Below are 18,058 nucleotides of genomic sequence, written 5' to 3'. Positions count from 1 at the left end.
CATCTTCAAAACGCTACTTCCTAGCAAGGAAGTGTCGCATTTACATTCTCTTGAAGTGAATACGAAGTATACATGACAATCCGCAATGAATATTATATCTTATCATGAAACATAGAAAGGAGATGCGATATCGTGTTTTAAGTAGCATTAGAACTCTGTTGCTACGATACGTAGACATCTGCAAAAGCTATTTCCTAGGAAGGAACTGTCGCATTTACATTCATTTGAAGTGAATACGAGGTATGCATGACACTACGCAACGAATATTATATCTTATCGTGAATCATGGAAATGAGATACGATATCGCGATTTAAAAAGCATTAGAACACTATTGCTACGATACGTAGACATCTGCAAAAGCTATTTCCTAGCAAGGAAGTGTCGTATTTACATGCTTTTGAAGTGAATACGAGGTATGCATGACACTTCGCAATGAATATTATATCTTATCATGAAACATAGAAATGAGATGCGATATCTCGTTTTAAGAAGTATTAGAACTCCTTTGCTTCGATAAGTAGACATCTGCCAACGCTATTTCCTAGCAAGGAAGAGTCGCATTTACATTCATTTGAAGTGAATACGAGGTATACGTAACACCGCACAATGAATATTATATCTTATAGTGAGACATAGAAATGAGATACCATATCGCGTTTTAAGAGGCATTAGAACGCTATTGCTACGATACGTAGATATCTGGAAACTCTATTTCGTAGCAAGGAAGTGTCGCAATTACATTCCTTTCAAGTGAATACGAGGTATACATGACACTTCGCAATGAATATTATATCTTATCATGAAACGTAGAAATGAGATGCGATATCGCGCTTTAAGAAGCGTTTGAAATCTATTGCTACGATACGCAGACATCTGCAAACGCTATTTCCTAGCAAGGAAGTGTCGCATTTACATTCTTTTGATGTGAATACGAGGTGTACATCACACACCACAATGAATATTATATCTTATCATGAAACATAGGATTGAGATGCGATATCGCGATTTAAAAAGCAGTAGAACCCTATTGCTGCGAAACGTAGATATCTGGGAACGACAGTTAACAGAAAGGAAGTGTCGCATTTACATTCTTTTGAAGTGAATACGAGGTATACATAACACTCCACAATGAATATTACATCTTATCACGAAACAGAAATGGGATGCGATTTCGCGATTTAAGAAGCATTAGAACTCTATTGCTTCGATACGCAGACATCTGCAAACGCTATTTCCTAGCAAGGAAGTGTCGCATTTACATTCTTTTGAAGTGAATGCGAGATATACATGACACTTCGCAATGAATATTATATCTTGTTACGAAACATAGAAATGGCATGCGATATCGCGATTTAAGAAGCTTTAGAACCCTATTTCTTCGATACTGAGACAATTGCATTCACTATTTCCTAGCAAGGAAGTTTCGCATTTACATTCTTTTGAAGCGAATACGAGGTATACATAACACTCCAGAATGAATATTATATCTTATCATGAAACATAGAAATGAGATGCGATAGGACGATTTAAGAAGCATTAGAACTCTATTGCTTCGATACGCAGACATCTGCAAACGCTATTTCCTAGCAAGGATGTGTCGCATTTACATTCATTTGAAGTGTAGGCGAGGTATACATGACACTTCGCAATGAATATTATATCTTGTTACGAAACATAGAAATGAGATGCGGTATCCCATTTTAAGAAACATTAGAACCTTATTGCTTCGATGCCTAGACATCAGCAAACGCTACTTCCTAGCAAGGATGTGTGGCATTTTCATTCTTTTGAAGTGTATGCGAGGTATACTTGACACATCGCAATGAATATTAGATCTTTTCATGAAACATAGAAATGAGATGCGATATCGCGATTTAAGAAGCATTAGAACTCTATTGCTTTGATACGTAGACATCTGCAAACGCTATTTTCTAGCAAGGAAGTGTCCCATTTAAATTCTCTTGCATGAAATGCGTGGTATATATGAAATTTCGCAATGAATATTATATCTTATCGTGAAAAATAGAAATGAGATGCGATATGACGATTTAAGAAGCATTAGAATTCTATTGCTTCGATACGTAGACACCTGCAAAAACTATTTCCTAGGAAGGAAGTGTCGCATTTACATTCATTTGAAGTGAATACGAGGTATGCATGACACTTCGCAGCGAATATTATATCTTATCATGAATCATGGAAGTGAGATACGATATCGCGATTTAAAAAACATTCGAACTCTATTGCTACATTACGTAGACATCTGCAAACGCTATTTCCCAGCAAGGAAGTGTCGCATTTACATTCTTCTGAAGTGAATACGAGGTGTACATGACAATTCGCAATGGATACTATCTCTTATCATGAAATATAGAAGTGAGATGCATTATCACGTTTTAAGAAGGATTAGAACACTTGCTACGATACGTAGACATCTGCAAACGCTATTTCCTAGGAAGGAAGTGGCGCATTTACATTCTTTTGAATTTAATACGTGGTATACATGACACTTCGCAATGAATATTATATCTTATCATGAAACATAGAAATGAGATGCGATATACCGTTTTAAGAATTATTAGAACTCTATTGCTTCGATACGTTGAGATCTGCAAACGCTATTTCCTAGCAAGGAAGTGTCGCATTTACATTCATTTGAAGTATATGCGAGGTATAAGTGACACTTGGTAATGAATATTATATCTTATCATGAATCATAGAAAGGGGATGCGATATCGCGTTTTAAGAAGCATTAGAACTCTATTGCTACGATACGTAGACATCTGGCAACTCTATTTCCTAGAAGGGATGTGTCGCATATACATTCTTTTGAAGTGAATACGAGGTATACATAACACTCCAGAATGAATATTATATCTTATCATGAAACACAGAAACGAGATGCGATATCACGATCTAAGAAGCATTAGAACCTTATTGCTGTAATATGTATAAATCTGGAAACGCTATTTCCTAGCAAGGAAGTGTTGCATTCACTTTCTTTTGGAGTGAATACGAGGTATACATGACACTTCGCAAAGAATATTATATCTTATCATGAATCATAGAAAGGAGATGCGACATCGTGTTTCAAGTAGCATTAGAACTCTGTTGCTACGATACGTAGACATCTGCAAAAGCTATTTCCTAGGAAGGAAGTGTCGCATTTACATTCATTTGAAGTGAATACGAGGTATGCATGACACTTCGCAACGAATATTATATCTTATCATGAATCATGGAAATGAGATACGATATCGCGATTTAAAAAGCATTAGAGCACTATTGCTACGATACGTAGACATCTGCAAACGCTATTTCCTAGCATGGAAGTGTCGTATTTATATGCTTTTGAAGTGAATACGAGGTATGCATGACACTTCGCAACGAATATTATATCTTATCATGAATCATGGAAATGAGATGCGATATCGCAATTTAAGAAGCATTCGAACTCTATTGCTACATTACGTAGACATCTGCAAACGCTATTTCCTAGCAAGGAAGTGTCGTATTTACATGCTTTTGAAGTGAATACGAGGTATGCATGACACTTCGCAATGAATATTATATCTTATCATGAAACATAGAAATGAGATGCGATATCTCGTTTTAAGAAGCATTAGAACTCCTTTGCTTCGATACGTAGACATCTGCCAACGCTATTTCCTAGCAAGGAAGAGTCGCATTTACATTCATTTGAAGTGAATACGAGGTATACGTAACACTGCACAAAGAATATTATATCTTATCATGAAACATAGTAATGAGATGCGATATCGCGTTTTAAGAAGCATTGGAACTCTATTGCTACGATACGTAGATATCTGCAGACGCTATTTCCTAGCAAGGAAGTGTCGCATTTACATTCTTTTGAAGTGAATACGTGGTATACATAACACTGCACAATGAATGTTATATCTTATCATAAAACATAGAAATGAGATGCGATATCTCGTTTTTAGAAGCATTAGAACTCTGTTGCTTCGATACGTACACATCTGCCATCGCTACTTCCTAGCGAGGAAGTGTCGTATTTACATTCTTTTGAAGTGAATACGGGGTATACATACCACTGAACAATGAATATTATATCTTATCATGAAACATAGAAATGAGATGCGATATCGCGATTTAAGCATTAGAACTCTGTTGCTACGATACGTAGACATCTGCCAACGCTATTTCCTAGCAAGGAAGTGTTGCATTTACATTCATTTGAAGTGTAGACGAGATGTACATAACACTGCACAATGAATATTATATCTTATCATGAAACATAGAAATGAGGAGCGATTTCGCGTTTTAAGAAGCATTAGAACCTTGTTGCTTCGATACGTAGACACCTGCCATCGCTATTTCCTATCAAGGATGTGTCGCATTTACATTCATTTGAAGCGTATGTGAGGTATACAAGACACTTCGCACTGAATATTACATGTTATCATGAATCATAGAAATGAGATGCGATATCGCATTTAAGAAGGATTAGAACTCCATTGCTTCGATACGTAGACATCTTCAAAACGCTACTTCCTAGCAAGGAAGTGTCGCATTTACATTCTCTTGAAGTGAATACGAAGTGCACGTGACAATCCGCAATGAATATTATATCTTATCATGAAACATAGGAAGGAGATGCGATATCGTGTTTTAAGTAGCATTAGAACTCTGTTGCTACGATACGTAGACATCTGCAAAAGCTATTTCCTAGGAAGGAACTGTCGCATTTACATTCATTTGAAGTGAATACGAGGTATGCATGACACTTCGCAACGAATATTATATCTTATCGTGAATCATGGAAATGAGATACGATATCGCGATTTAAAAAGCATTAGAACACTATTGCTACGATACGTAGACATCTGCAAACGCTATTTCCTAGCAAGGAAGTGTCGTATTTACATGCTTTTGAAGTGAATACGAGGTATGCATGACACTTCGCAACGAATATTATATCTTATCATGAATCATGGAAATGAGATGCGATATCGCGATTTAAGAAGCATTCGAACTCTATTGCTACATTACGTAGACATCTGCAAACGCTATTTCCTAGCAAGGAAGTGTCGTATTTACATGCTTTTGAAGTGAATACGAGGTATGCATGACACTTCGCAATGAATATTATATCTTATCATGAAACATAGAAATGAGATGCGATATCTCGTTTTAAGAAGTATTAGAACTCCATTGCTTCGATACGTAGACATCTGCCAACGCTATTTCCTAGCAAGGAAGAGTCGCATTTACATTCATTTGAAGTGAATACGAGGTATACGTAACACCGCACAATGAATATTATATCTTATAGTGAGACATAGAAATGAGATACCATATCGCGTTTTAAGAGGCATTAGAACGCTATTGCTACGATACGTAGATATCTGGAAACTCTATTTCGTAGCAAGGAAGTGTCGCAATTACATTCCTTTCAAGTGAATACGAGGTATACATGACACTTCGCAATGAATATTATATCTTATCATGAAACGTAGAAATGAGATGCGATATCGCGCTTTAAGAAGCGTTTGAAATCTATTGCTACGATACGCAGACATCTGCAAACGCTATTTCCTAGCAAGGAAGTGTCGCATTTACATTCTTTTGAAGTGAATACGAGGTATACATAACACTCCACAATGAATATTACATCTTATCACGAAACAGAAATGGGATGCGATTTCGCGATTTAAGAAGCATTAGAACTCTATTGCTTCGATACGCAGACATCTGCAAACGCTATTTCCTAGCAAGGAAGTGTCGCATTTACATTCTTTTGAAGTGAATGCGAGATATACATGACACTTCGCAATGAATATTATATCTTGTTACGAAACATAGAAATGGCATGCGATATCGCGATTTAAGAAGCTTTAGAACCCTATTTCTTCGATACTGAGACAATTGCATTCACTATTTCCTAGCAAGGAAGTTTCGCATTTACATTCTTTTGAAGCGAATACGAGGTATACATGACACTCCAGAATGAATATTATATCTTATCATGAAACATAGAAATGAGATGCGATAGGACGATTTAAGAAGCATTAGAACTCTATTGCTTCGATACGCAGACATCTGCAAACGCTATTTCCTAGCAAGGATGTGTCGCATTTACATTCATTTGAAGTGTAGGCGAGGTATACATGACACTTCGCAATGAATATTATATCTTGTTACGAAACATAGAAATGAGATGCGGTATCCCATTTTAAGAAACATTAGAACCTTATTGCTTCGATGCCTAGACATCAGCAAACGCTACTTCCTAGCAAGGATGTGTGGAATTTTCATTCTTTTGAAGTGTATGCGAGGTATACTTGACACTTCGCAATGAATATTAGATCTTTTCATGAAATATAGAAGTGAGATGCATTATCACGTTTTAAGAAGGATTAGAACACTTGCTACGATACGTAGACATCTGCAATCCGTATTTCCTAGCAAGGAAGTGTCGCCTTTACATTCCTCTGAAGAGAATACGAGGAATACGTGACACTTCGCACTGAATATTGTATCTTATCATTAAACATAGAAGTTTGATGCGATATCGCGTTTTAGGAAGCATTAGAACTCTATTACTGCTATACGTGGACATCTGCAAACGCTACTTCCTAGCATGGAAGTGTCGCATTTACATTCTTTTGAAGTGAATACGAGGTTTACATGACACTTCGCAATGAATATTATATCTTATCGTGGAACATAGTAATGAGATGCGATATCGCGGTTTAAGGAGCGTTAGAACTCTATTGCTACGATACGTAGACATCTGCAAACGCTATTTCCTAGGAAGGAAGTGGCGCATTTACATTCTTTTGAATTTAATACGTGGTATACATGACACTTCGCAATGAATATTATATCTTATCATGAAACATAGAAATGAGATGCGATATCCCGTTTTAAGAATTATTAGAACTCTATTGCTTCGATACGTTGAGATCTGCAAACGCTATTTCCTAGCAAGGAAGTGTCGCATTTACATTCATTTGAAGTATATGCGAGGTATAAGTGACACTTGGTAATGAATATTATATCTTATCATGAATCATAGAAAGGGGATGCGATATCGCGTTTTAAGAAGCATTAGAACTCTATTGCTACGATACGTAGACATCTGGCAACTCTATTTCCTAGAAGGGATGTGTCGCATTTACATTCTTTTGAAGTGAATACGAGGTATACATAACACTCCAGAATGAATATTATATCTTATCATGAAACACAGAAACGAGATGCGATATCACGATCTAAGAAGCATTAGAACCTTATTGCTGTAATATGTATAAATCTGGAAACGCTATTTCCTAGCAAGGAAGTGATGCATTCACTTTCTTTTGGAGTGAATACGAGGTATGCATGACACTTCGCAACGAATATTATATCTTATCATGAATCATGGAAATGAGATACGATATCGCGATTTAAAAAGCATTAGAACACTATTGCTACGATACGTAGACATCTGCAAACGCTATTTCCTAGCAAGGAAGTGTCGTATTTATATGCTTTTGAAGTGAATACGAGGTATGCATGACACTTCGCAACGAATATTATATCTTATCATGAATCATGGAAATGATATGCGATATCGCAATTTAAGAAGCATTCGAACTCTATTGCTACATTACGTAGACATCTGCAAACGCTATTTCCTAGCAAGGAAGTGTCGCATTTACATTCTTTTGAAGTGAATGCGAGATATACATGACACTTCGCAATGAATATTATATCTTGTTACGAAACATAGAAATGGCATGCGATATCGCGATTTAAGAAGCTTTAGAACCCTATTTCTTCGATACTGAGACAATTGCATTCACTATTTCCTAGCAAGGAAGTTTCGCATTTACATTCTTTTGAAGCGAATACGAGGTATACATAACACTCCAGAATGAATATTATATCTTATCATGAAACATAGAAATGAGATGCGATAGGACGATTTAAGAAGCATTAGAACTCTATTGCTTCGATACGCAGACATCTGCAAACGCTATTTCCTAGCAAGGATGTGTCGCATTTACATTCATTTGAAGTGTAGGCGAGGTATACATGACACTTCGCAATGAATATTATATCTTGTTACGAAACATAGAAATGAGATGCGATATCCCATTTTAAGAAACATTAGAACCTTATTGCTTCGATGCCTAGACATCAGCAAACGCTACTTCCTAGCAAGGATGTGTGGAATTTTCATTCTTTTGAAGTGTATGCGAGGTATACTTGACACTTCGCAATGAATATTAGATCTTTTCATGAAACATAGAAATGAGATGCGATATCGCGATTTAAGAAGCATTAGAACTCTATTGCTTTGATACGTAGACATCTGCAAACGCTATTTTCTAGCAAGGAAGTGTCCCGTTTAAATTCTCTTGCATGAAATGCGTGGTATATATGAAATTTCGCAATGAATATTATATCTTATCGTGAAAAATAGAAATGAGATGCGATATGACGATTTAAGAAGCATTAGAATTCTATTGCTTCGATACGTAGACACCTGCAAAAACTATTTCCTAGGAAGGAAGTGTCGCATTTACATTCTTTTGAAGTGAATACGAGGTGTACATGACAATTCGCAATGGATACTATCTCTTATCATGAAATATAGAAGTGAGATGCATTATCACGTTTTAAGAAGGATTAGAACACTTGCTACGATACGTAGACATCTGCAATCCGTATTTCCTAGCAAGGAAGTGTCGCCTTTACATTCCTCTGAAGAGAATACGAGGAATACGTGACACTTCGCACTGAATATTGTATCTTATCATTAAACATAGAAGTTTGATGCGATATCGCGTTTTAGGAAGCATTAGAACTCTATTACTGCTATACGTGGACATCTGCAAACGCTACTTCCTAGCATGGAAGTGTCGCATTTACATTCTTTTGAAGTGAATACGAGGTTTACATGACACTTCGCAATGAATATTATATCTTATCATGGAACATAGTAATGAGATGCGATATCGCGGTTTAAGGAGCGTTAGAACTCTATTGCTACGATACGTAGACATCTGCAAACGCTATTTCCTAGGAAGGAAGTGGCTCATTTACATTCTTTTGAATTTAATACGTGGTATACATGACACTTCGCAATGAATATTATATCTTATCATGAAACATAGAAATGAGATGCGATATCCCGTTTTAAGAATTATTAGAACTCTATTGCTTCGATACGTTGAGATCTGCAAACGCTATTTCCTAGCAAGGAAGTGTCGCATTTACATTCATTTGAAGTATATGCGAGGTATAAGTGACACTTGGTAATGAATATTATATCTTATCATGAATCATAGAAAGGGGATGCGATATCGCGTTTTAAGAAGCATTAGAACTCTATTGCTACGATACGTAGACATCTGGCAACTCTATTTCCTAGAAGGGATGTGTCGCATTTACATTCTTTTGAAGTGAATACGAGGTATACATAACACTCCAGAATGAATATTATATCTTATCATGAAACACAGAAACGAGATGCGATATCACGATCTAAGAAGCATTAGAACCTTATTGCTGTAATATGTATAAATCTGGAAACGCTATTTCCTAGCAAGGAAGTGTTGCATTCACTTTCTTTTGGAGTGAATACGAGGTATACATGACTCTTCGCAAAGAATATTATATCTTATCATGAATCATAGAAAGGAGATGCGACATCGTGTTTCAAGTAGCATTAGAACTCTGTTGCTACGATACGTAGACATCTGCAAAAGCTATATTCTAGGAAGGAAGTGTCGCATTTACATTCATTTGAAGTGAATACGAGGTATGCATGACACTTCGCAACGAATATTATATCTTATCATGAATCATGGAAATGAGATACGATATCGCGATTTAAAAAGCATTAGAACACTATTGCTACGATACGTAGACATCTGCAAACGCTATTTCCTAGCAAGGAAGTGTCGTATTTATATGCTTTTCAAGTGAATACGAGGTATGCATGACACTTCGCAACGAATATTATATCTTATCATGAATCATGGAAATGAGATGCGATATCGCAATTTATGAAGCATTCGAACTCTATTGCTACATTACGTAGACATCTGCAAACGCTATTTCCTAGCAAGGAAGTGTCGTATTTACATGCTTTTGAAGTGAATACGAGGTATGCATGACACTTCGCAATGAATATTATATCTTATCATGAAACATAGAAATGAGATGCGATATCTCGTTTTAAGAAGCATTAGAACTCCTTTGCTTCGATACGTAGACATCTGCCAACGCTATTTCCTAGCAAGGAAGAGTCGCATTTACATTCATTTGAAGTGAATACGAGGTATACGTAACACCGCACAATGAATATTATATCTTATAGTGAGACATAGAAATGAGATGCGATATCGCGTTTTAAGAAGCATTGGAACTCTATTGCTACGATACGTTGATATCTGCAGACGCTATTTCCTAGCAAGGAAGTGTCGCATTTACATTCTTCTGAAGTGAATACGAGGTGTACATGACAATTCGCAATGGATACTATCTCTTATCATGAAATATAGAAGTGAGATGCATTATCACGTTTTAAGAAGGATTAGAACACTTGCTACGATACGTAGACATCTGCAAACGCTATTTCCTAGGAAGGAAGTGGCGCATTTACATTCTTTTGAATTTAATACGTGGTATACATGACACTTCGCAATGAATATTATATCTTATCATGAAACATAGAAATGAGATGCGATATCCCGTTTTAAGAATTATTAGAACTCTATTGCTTCGATACGTTGAGATCTGCAAACGCTATTTCCTAGCAAGGAAGTGTCGCATTTACATTCATTTGAAGTATATGCGAGGTATAAGTGACACTTGGTAATGAATATTATATCTTATCATGAATCATAGAAAGGGGATGCGATATCGCGTTTTAAGATGCACTAGAACTCTATTCCTTCGATACGTAGACAACTACAAAAGCTATATCCTAGCAAGGAAGTGTCGCATTTACATTCTCTTGAAGTAAGTACGAGGTATACATAACAGTGCACTATGAATATTATATCTTATCATGAAACATAGAAATGAGATGCGATATTGCGCTTTAAGAAGCATTAGAACTCTAATGCTACGATACGTAAACGTCTGCAATTGCTACTTCCTAGCAAGGAAGTGTCGCATTTACATTCTTTTGAAGTGAATACGAGGTGTACATGACAATTCGCAATGGATACTATCTCTTATCATGAAATATAGAAGTGAGATGCATTATCACGTTTTAAGAAGGATTAGAACACTTGCTACGATACGTAGACATCTGCAAACGCTATTTCCTAGGAAGGAAGTGGCGCATTTACATTCTTTTGAATTTAATACGTGGTATACATGACACTTCGCAATGAATATTATATCTTATCATGAAACATAGAAATGAGATGCGATATCCCGTTTTAAGAATTATTAGAACTCTATTGCTTCGATACGTTGAGATCTGCAAACGCTATTTCCTAGCAAGGAAGTGTCGCATTTACATTCATTTGAAGTATATGCGAGGTATAAGTGACACTTGGTAATGAATATTATATCTTATCATGAATCATAGAAAGGGGATGCGATATCGCGTTTTAAGAAGCATTAGAACACTATTGCTACGATACGTAGACATCTGGCAACTCTATTTCCTAGAAGGGATGTGTCGCATATACATTCTTTTGAAGTGAATACGAGGTATACATAACACTCCAGAATGAATATTATATCTTATCATGAAACACAGAAACGAGATGCGATATCACGATCTAAGAAGCATTAGAACCTTATTGCTGTAATATGTATAAATCTGGAAACGCTATTTCCTAGCAAGGAAGTGTTGCATTCACTTTCTTTTGGAGTGAATACGAGGTATACATGACACTTCGCAAAGAATATTATATCTTATCATGAATCATAGAAAGGAGATGCGACATCGTGTTTCAAGTAGCATTAGAACTCTGTTGCTACGATACGTAGACATCTGCAAAAGCCATTTCCTAGGAAGGAAGTGTCGCATTTACATTCATTTGAAGTGAATACGAGGTATGCATGACACTTCGCAACGAATATTATATCTTATCATGAATCATGGAAATGAGATACGATATCGCGATTTAAAAAGCATTAGAACACTATTGCTACGATACGTAGACATCTGCAAACGCTATTTCCTAGCAAGGAAGTGTCGTATTTATATGCTTTTGAAGTGAATACGAGGTATGCATGACACTTCGCAACGAATATTATATCTTATCATGAATCATGGAAATGAGATGCGATATCGCAATTTAAGAAGCATTCGAACTCTATTGCTACATTACGTAGACATCTGCAAACGCTATTTCCTAGCAAGGAAGTGTCGTATTTACATGCTTTTGAAGTGAATACGAGGTATGCATGACACTTCGCAATGAATATTATATCTTATCATGAAACATAGAAATGAGATGCGATATCTCGTTTTAAGAAGCATTAGAACTCCTTTGCTTCGATACGTAGACATCTGCCAACGCTATTTCCTAGCAAGGAAGAGTCGCATTTACATTCATTTGAAGTGAATACGAGGTATACGTAACACTGCACAATGAATATTATATCTTATCATGAAACATAGTAATGAGATGCGATATCGCGTTTTAAGAAGCATTGGAACTCTATTGCTACGATACGCAGATATCTGCAGACGCTATTTCCTAGCAAGGAAGTGTCGCATTTACATTCTTTTGAAGTGAATACGTGGTATACATAACACTGCACAATGAATGTTATATCTTATCATAAAACATAGAAATGAGATGCGATATCTCGTTTTTAGAAGCATTAGAACTCTGTTGCTTCGATACGTACACATCTGCCATCGCTACTTCCTAGCGAGGAAGTGTCGTATTTACATTCTTTTGAAGTGAATACGGGGTATACATACCACTGAACAATGAATATTATATCTTATCATGAAACATAGAAATGAGATGCGATATCGCGATTTAAGCATTAGAACTCTGTTGCTACGATACGTAGACATCTGCCAACGCTATTTCCTAGCAAGGAAGTGTTGCATTTACATTCATTTGAAGTGTAGACGAGATGTACATAACACTGCACAATGAATATTATATCTTATCATGAAACATAGAAATGAGGAGCGATTTCGCGTTTTAAGAAGCATTAGAACCCTGTTGCTTCGATACGTAGACACCTGCCATCGCTATTTCCTATCAAGGAAGTGTCGCATTTACATTCATTTGAAGCGTATGTGAGGTATACAGGACACTTCGCACTGAATATTACATGTTATCATGAATCATAGAAATGAGATGCGATATCGCATTTAAGAAGGATTAGAACTCCATTGCTTCGATACGTAGACATCTTCAAAACGCTACTTCCTAGCAAGGAAGTGTCGCATTTACATTCTCTTGAAGTGAATACGAAGTGTACGTGACAATCCGCAATGAATATTATATCTTATCATGAAACATAGAAAGGAGATGCGATATCGTGTTTTAAGTAGCATTAGAACTCTGTTGCTACGATACGTAGACATCTGCAAACGCTATTTCCTAGCAAGGAAGTGTCGTATTTACATGCTTTTGAAGTGAATACGAGGTATGCATGACACTTCGCAACGAATATTATATCTTATCATGAATCATGGAAATGAGATGCGATATCGCGATTTAAGAAGCATTCGAACTCTATTGCTACATTACGTAGACATCTGCAAACGCTATTTCCTAGCAAGGAAGTGTCGTATTTACATGCTTTTGAAGTGAATACGAGGTATGCATGACACTTCGCAATGAATATTATATCTTATCATGAAACATAGAAATGAGATGCGATATCTCGTTTTAAGAAGCATTAGAACTCCTTTGCTTCGATACGTAGACATCTGCCAACGCTATTTCCTAGCAAGGAAGAGTCGCATTTACATTCATTTGAAGTGAATACGAGGTATACGTAACACCGTACAATGAATATTATATCTTATAGTGAGACATAGAAATGAGATACCATATCGCGTTTTAAGAGGCATTAGAACGCTATTGCTACGATACGTAGATATCTGGAAACTCTATTTCATAGCAAGGAAGTGTCGCAATTACATTCCTTTCAAGTGAATACGAGGTATACATGACACTTCGCAATGAATATTATATCTTATCATGAAACGTAGAAATGAGATGCGATATCGCGCTTTAAGAAGCGTTTGAAATCTATTGCTACGATACGCAAACATCTGCAAACGCTATTTCCTAGCAAGGATGTGTCGCATTTACATTCATTTGAAGTGTAGGCGAGGTATACATGACACTTCGCAATGAATATTATATCTTGTTACGAAACATAGAAATGAGATGCGGTATCCCATTTTAACAAACATTAGAACCTTATTGCTTCGATGCCTAGACATCAGCAAACGCTACTTCCTAGCAAGGATGTGTGGAATTTTCATTCTTTTGAAGTGTATGCGAGGTATACTTGACACTTCGCAATGAATATTAGATCTTTTCATGAAACATAGAAATGAGATGCGATATCGCGATTTAAGAAGCATTAGAACTCTATTGCTTTGATACGTAGACATCTGCAAACGCTATTTTCTAGCAAGGAAGTGTCCCGTTTAAATTCTCTTGCATGAAATGCGTGGTATATATGAAATTTCGCAATGAATATTATATCTTATCGTGAAAAATAGAAATGAGATGCGATATGACGATTTAAGAAGCATTAGAATTCTATTGCTTCGATACGTAGACACCTGCAAAAACTATTTCCTAGGAAGGAAGTGTCGCATTTACATTCTTTTGAAGTGAATACGAGGTGTACATGACAATTCGCAATGGATACTATCTCTTATCATGAAATATAGAAGTGAGATGCATTATCACGTTTTAAGATGGATTAGAACACTTGCTACGATACGTAGACATCTGCAATCCGTATTTCCTAGCAAGGAAGTGTCGCCTTTACATTCCTCTGAAGAGAATACGAGGAATACGTGACACTTCGCACTGAATATTGTATCTTATCATTAAACATAGAAGTTTGATGCGATATCGCGTTTTAGGAAGCATTAGAACTCTATTACTGCTATACGTGGACATCTGCAAACGCTACTTCCTAGCATGGAAGTGTCGCATTTACATTCTTTTGAAGTGAATACGAGGTTTACATGACACTTCGCAATGAATATTATATCTTATCATGGAACATAGTAATGAGATGCGATATCGCGGTTTAAGGAGCGTTAGAACTCTATTGCTACGATACGTAGACATCTGCAAACGCTATTTCCTAGGAAGGAAGTGGCGCATTTACATTCTTTTGAATTTAATACGTGGTATACATGACACTTCGCAATGAATATTATATCTTATCATGAAACATAGAAATGAGATGCGATATCCCGTTTTAAGAATTATTAGAACTCTATTGCTTCGATACGTTGAGATCTGCAAACGCTATTTCCTAGCAAGGAAGTGTCGCATTTACATTCATTTGAAGTATATGCGAGGTATAAGTGACACTTGGTAATGAATATTATATCTTATCATGAATCATAGAAAGGGGATGCGATATCGCGTTTTAAGAAGCATTAGATCTCTATTGCTACGATACGTAGACATCTGGCAACTCTATTTCCTAGAAGGGATGTGTCGCATTTACATTCTTTTGAAGTGAATACGAGGTATACATAACACTCCAGAATGAATATTATATCTTATCATGAAACACAGAAACGAGATGCGATATCACGATCTAAGAAGCATTAGAACCTTATTGCTGTAATATGTATAAATCTGGAAACGCTATTTCCTAGCAAGGAAGTGTTGCATTCACTTTCTTTTGGAGTGAATACGAGGTATACATGACACTTCGCAAAGAATATTATATCTTATCATGAATCATAGAAAGGAGATGCGACATCGTGTTTCAAGTAGCATTAGAACTCTGTTGCTACGATACGTAGACATCTGCAAAAGCTATTTCCTAGGAAGGAAGTGTCGCATTTACATTCATTTGAAGTGAATACGAGGTATGCATGACACTTCGCAACGAATATTATATCTTATCATGAATCATGGAAATGAGATACGATATCGCGATTTAAAAAGCATTAGAACACTATTGCTACGATACGTAGACATCTGCAAACGCTATTTCCTAGCAAGGAAGTGTCGTATTTATATGCTTTTGAAGTGAATACGAGGTATGCATGACACTTCGCAACGAATATTATATCTTATCATGAATCATGGAAATGAGATGCGATATCGCAATTTAAGAAGCATTCGAACTCTATTGCTACATTACGTAGACATCTGCAAACGCTATTTCCTAGCAAGGAAGTGTCGTATTTACATGCTTTTGAAGTGAATACGAGGTATGCATGACACTTCGCAATGAATATTATATCTTATCATGAAACATAGAAATGAGATGCGATATCTCGTTTTAAGAAGCATTAGAACTCCTTTGCTTCGATACGTAGACATCTGCCAACGCTATTTCCTAGCAAGGAAGAGTCGCATTTACATTCATTTGAAGTGAATACGAGGTATACGTAACACCGCACAATGAATATTATATCTTATAGTGAGACATAGAAATGAGATGCGATATCGCGTTTTAAGAAGCATTGGAACTCTATTGCTACGATACGTTGATATCTGCAGACGCTATTTCCTAGCAAGGAAGTGTCGCATTTACATTCTTTTGAAGTGAATACTAGGTATACATAACACTCCACAATGAATATTATATCTTATCATGAAACATAGAAATGAAAAGCGATATCGCGTTTTGAGAAGCATTAGAACTCAATTGCTACGATACGCAGATATTGGCAAACGCTATTCCCTAGCAAGGAAGTGTCGTATTTACATTCTTTTGGAAAGATTACGAGGTATACATGACACTCCGCAATGAATATTATATCTTATCATGAAACTTAGAAATGGGATGCGATATGGCTATTCGAGAAGCATTAGAACTCTATTGGTTCGATACCTAGACATCTGCCATCGCTACTTCCTAGCGAGGAAGTGTCGTATTTACATTCTTTTGAAGTGAATACGGGGTATACATAACACTGAACAATGAATATTATATCTTATCATGAAACATAGAAATGAGATGCGATATCGCAATTTAAGCATTAGAATTCTGTTGCTACGATACGTAGACATCTGCCAACGCTATTTCCTAGCAAGGAAGTGTTGCATTTACATTCATTTGAAGTGTAGACGAGGTGTACATAACACTGCACAATGAATATTATATCTTATCAGGAAACGTACAATTGAGGTGCGATATTGCGATTTAAGTAGCATTGGAACACTATTGCCTCGATACGTAGACAACTGCAGACGCTATTCCCTAGCAAGGAAGTGTTGCATTTACATTCTATTGATGTGAATACGAGGTATACATAACACTCCACAATGAATATTATATCTTATCATGAAACATAGAAATGAGGAGCGATTTCGCGTTTTAAGAAGCATTAGAACCCTGTTGTTTCGATACGTAGACACCTGCCATCGCTATTTCCTATCAAGGAATTGTCGCATTTACATTCTCTTGAAGTAAGTACGAGGTATACATAACAGTGCACTATGAATATTATATCTTATCATGAAACATAGAAATGAGATGCGATATTGCGCTTTAAGAAGCATTAGAACTCTAATGCTACGATACGTAAACGTCTGCAATCGCTACTTCCTGGCCAGGAAGTGTCGCATTTACATTCTTTTGTAAGGAATACGAGGTATACATGACACTTGGCAATGAATTTTATATCTTATCCTGAAACACAGAAACGAGATGCGATATGACGGTTTAAGAAGCTTTAGAATTCTATTGCTTCGGTACGTAGCCATCTGCAAACGATATTTCCTAGCAAGGAAGTGTCACATTTACATTCTATTGAAGTGAATACGAGGTATACATAACACTCCACAATGAATATTATATCTTATCATGAAACATGGAAATGAGATGCGATTTCGCGATTTAAGAAGAATTAGATCCCTATTG

This window comes from Xylocopa sonorina, unplaced genomic scaffold, assembly GCF_050948175.1.
Source record: "Xylocopa sonorina isolate GNS202 unplaced genomic scaffold, iyXylSono1_principal scaffold0113, whole genome shotgun sequence".
In the NCBI taxonomy this organism is placed as follows: Eukaryota; Metazoa; Arthropoda; class Insecta; order Hymenoptera; family Apidae; genus Xylocopa; species Xylocopa sonorina.
This window is presented reverse-complemented; position numbering follows the sequence as displayed.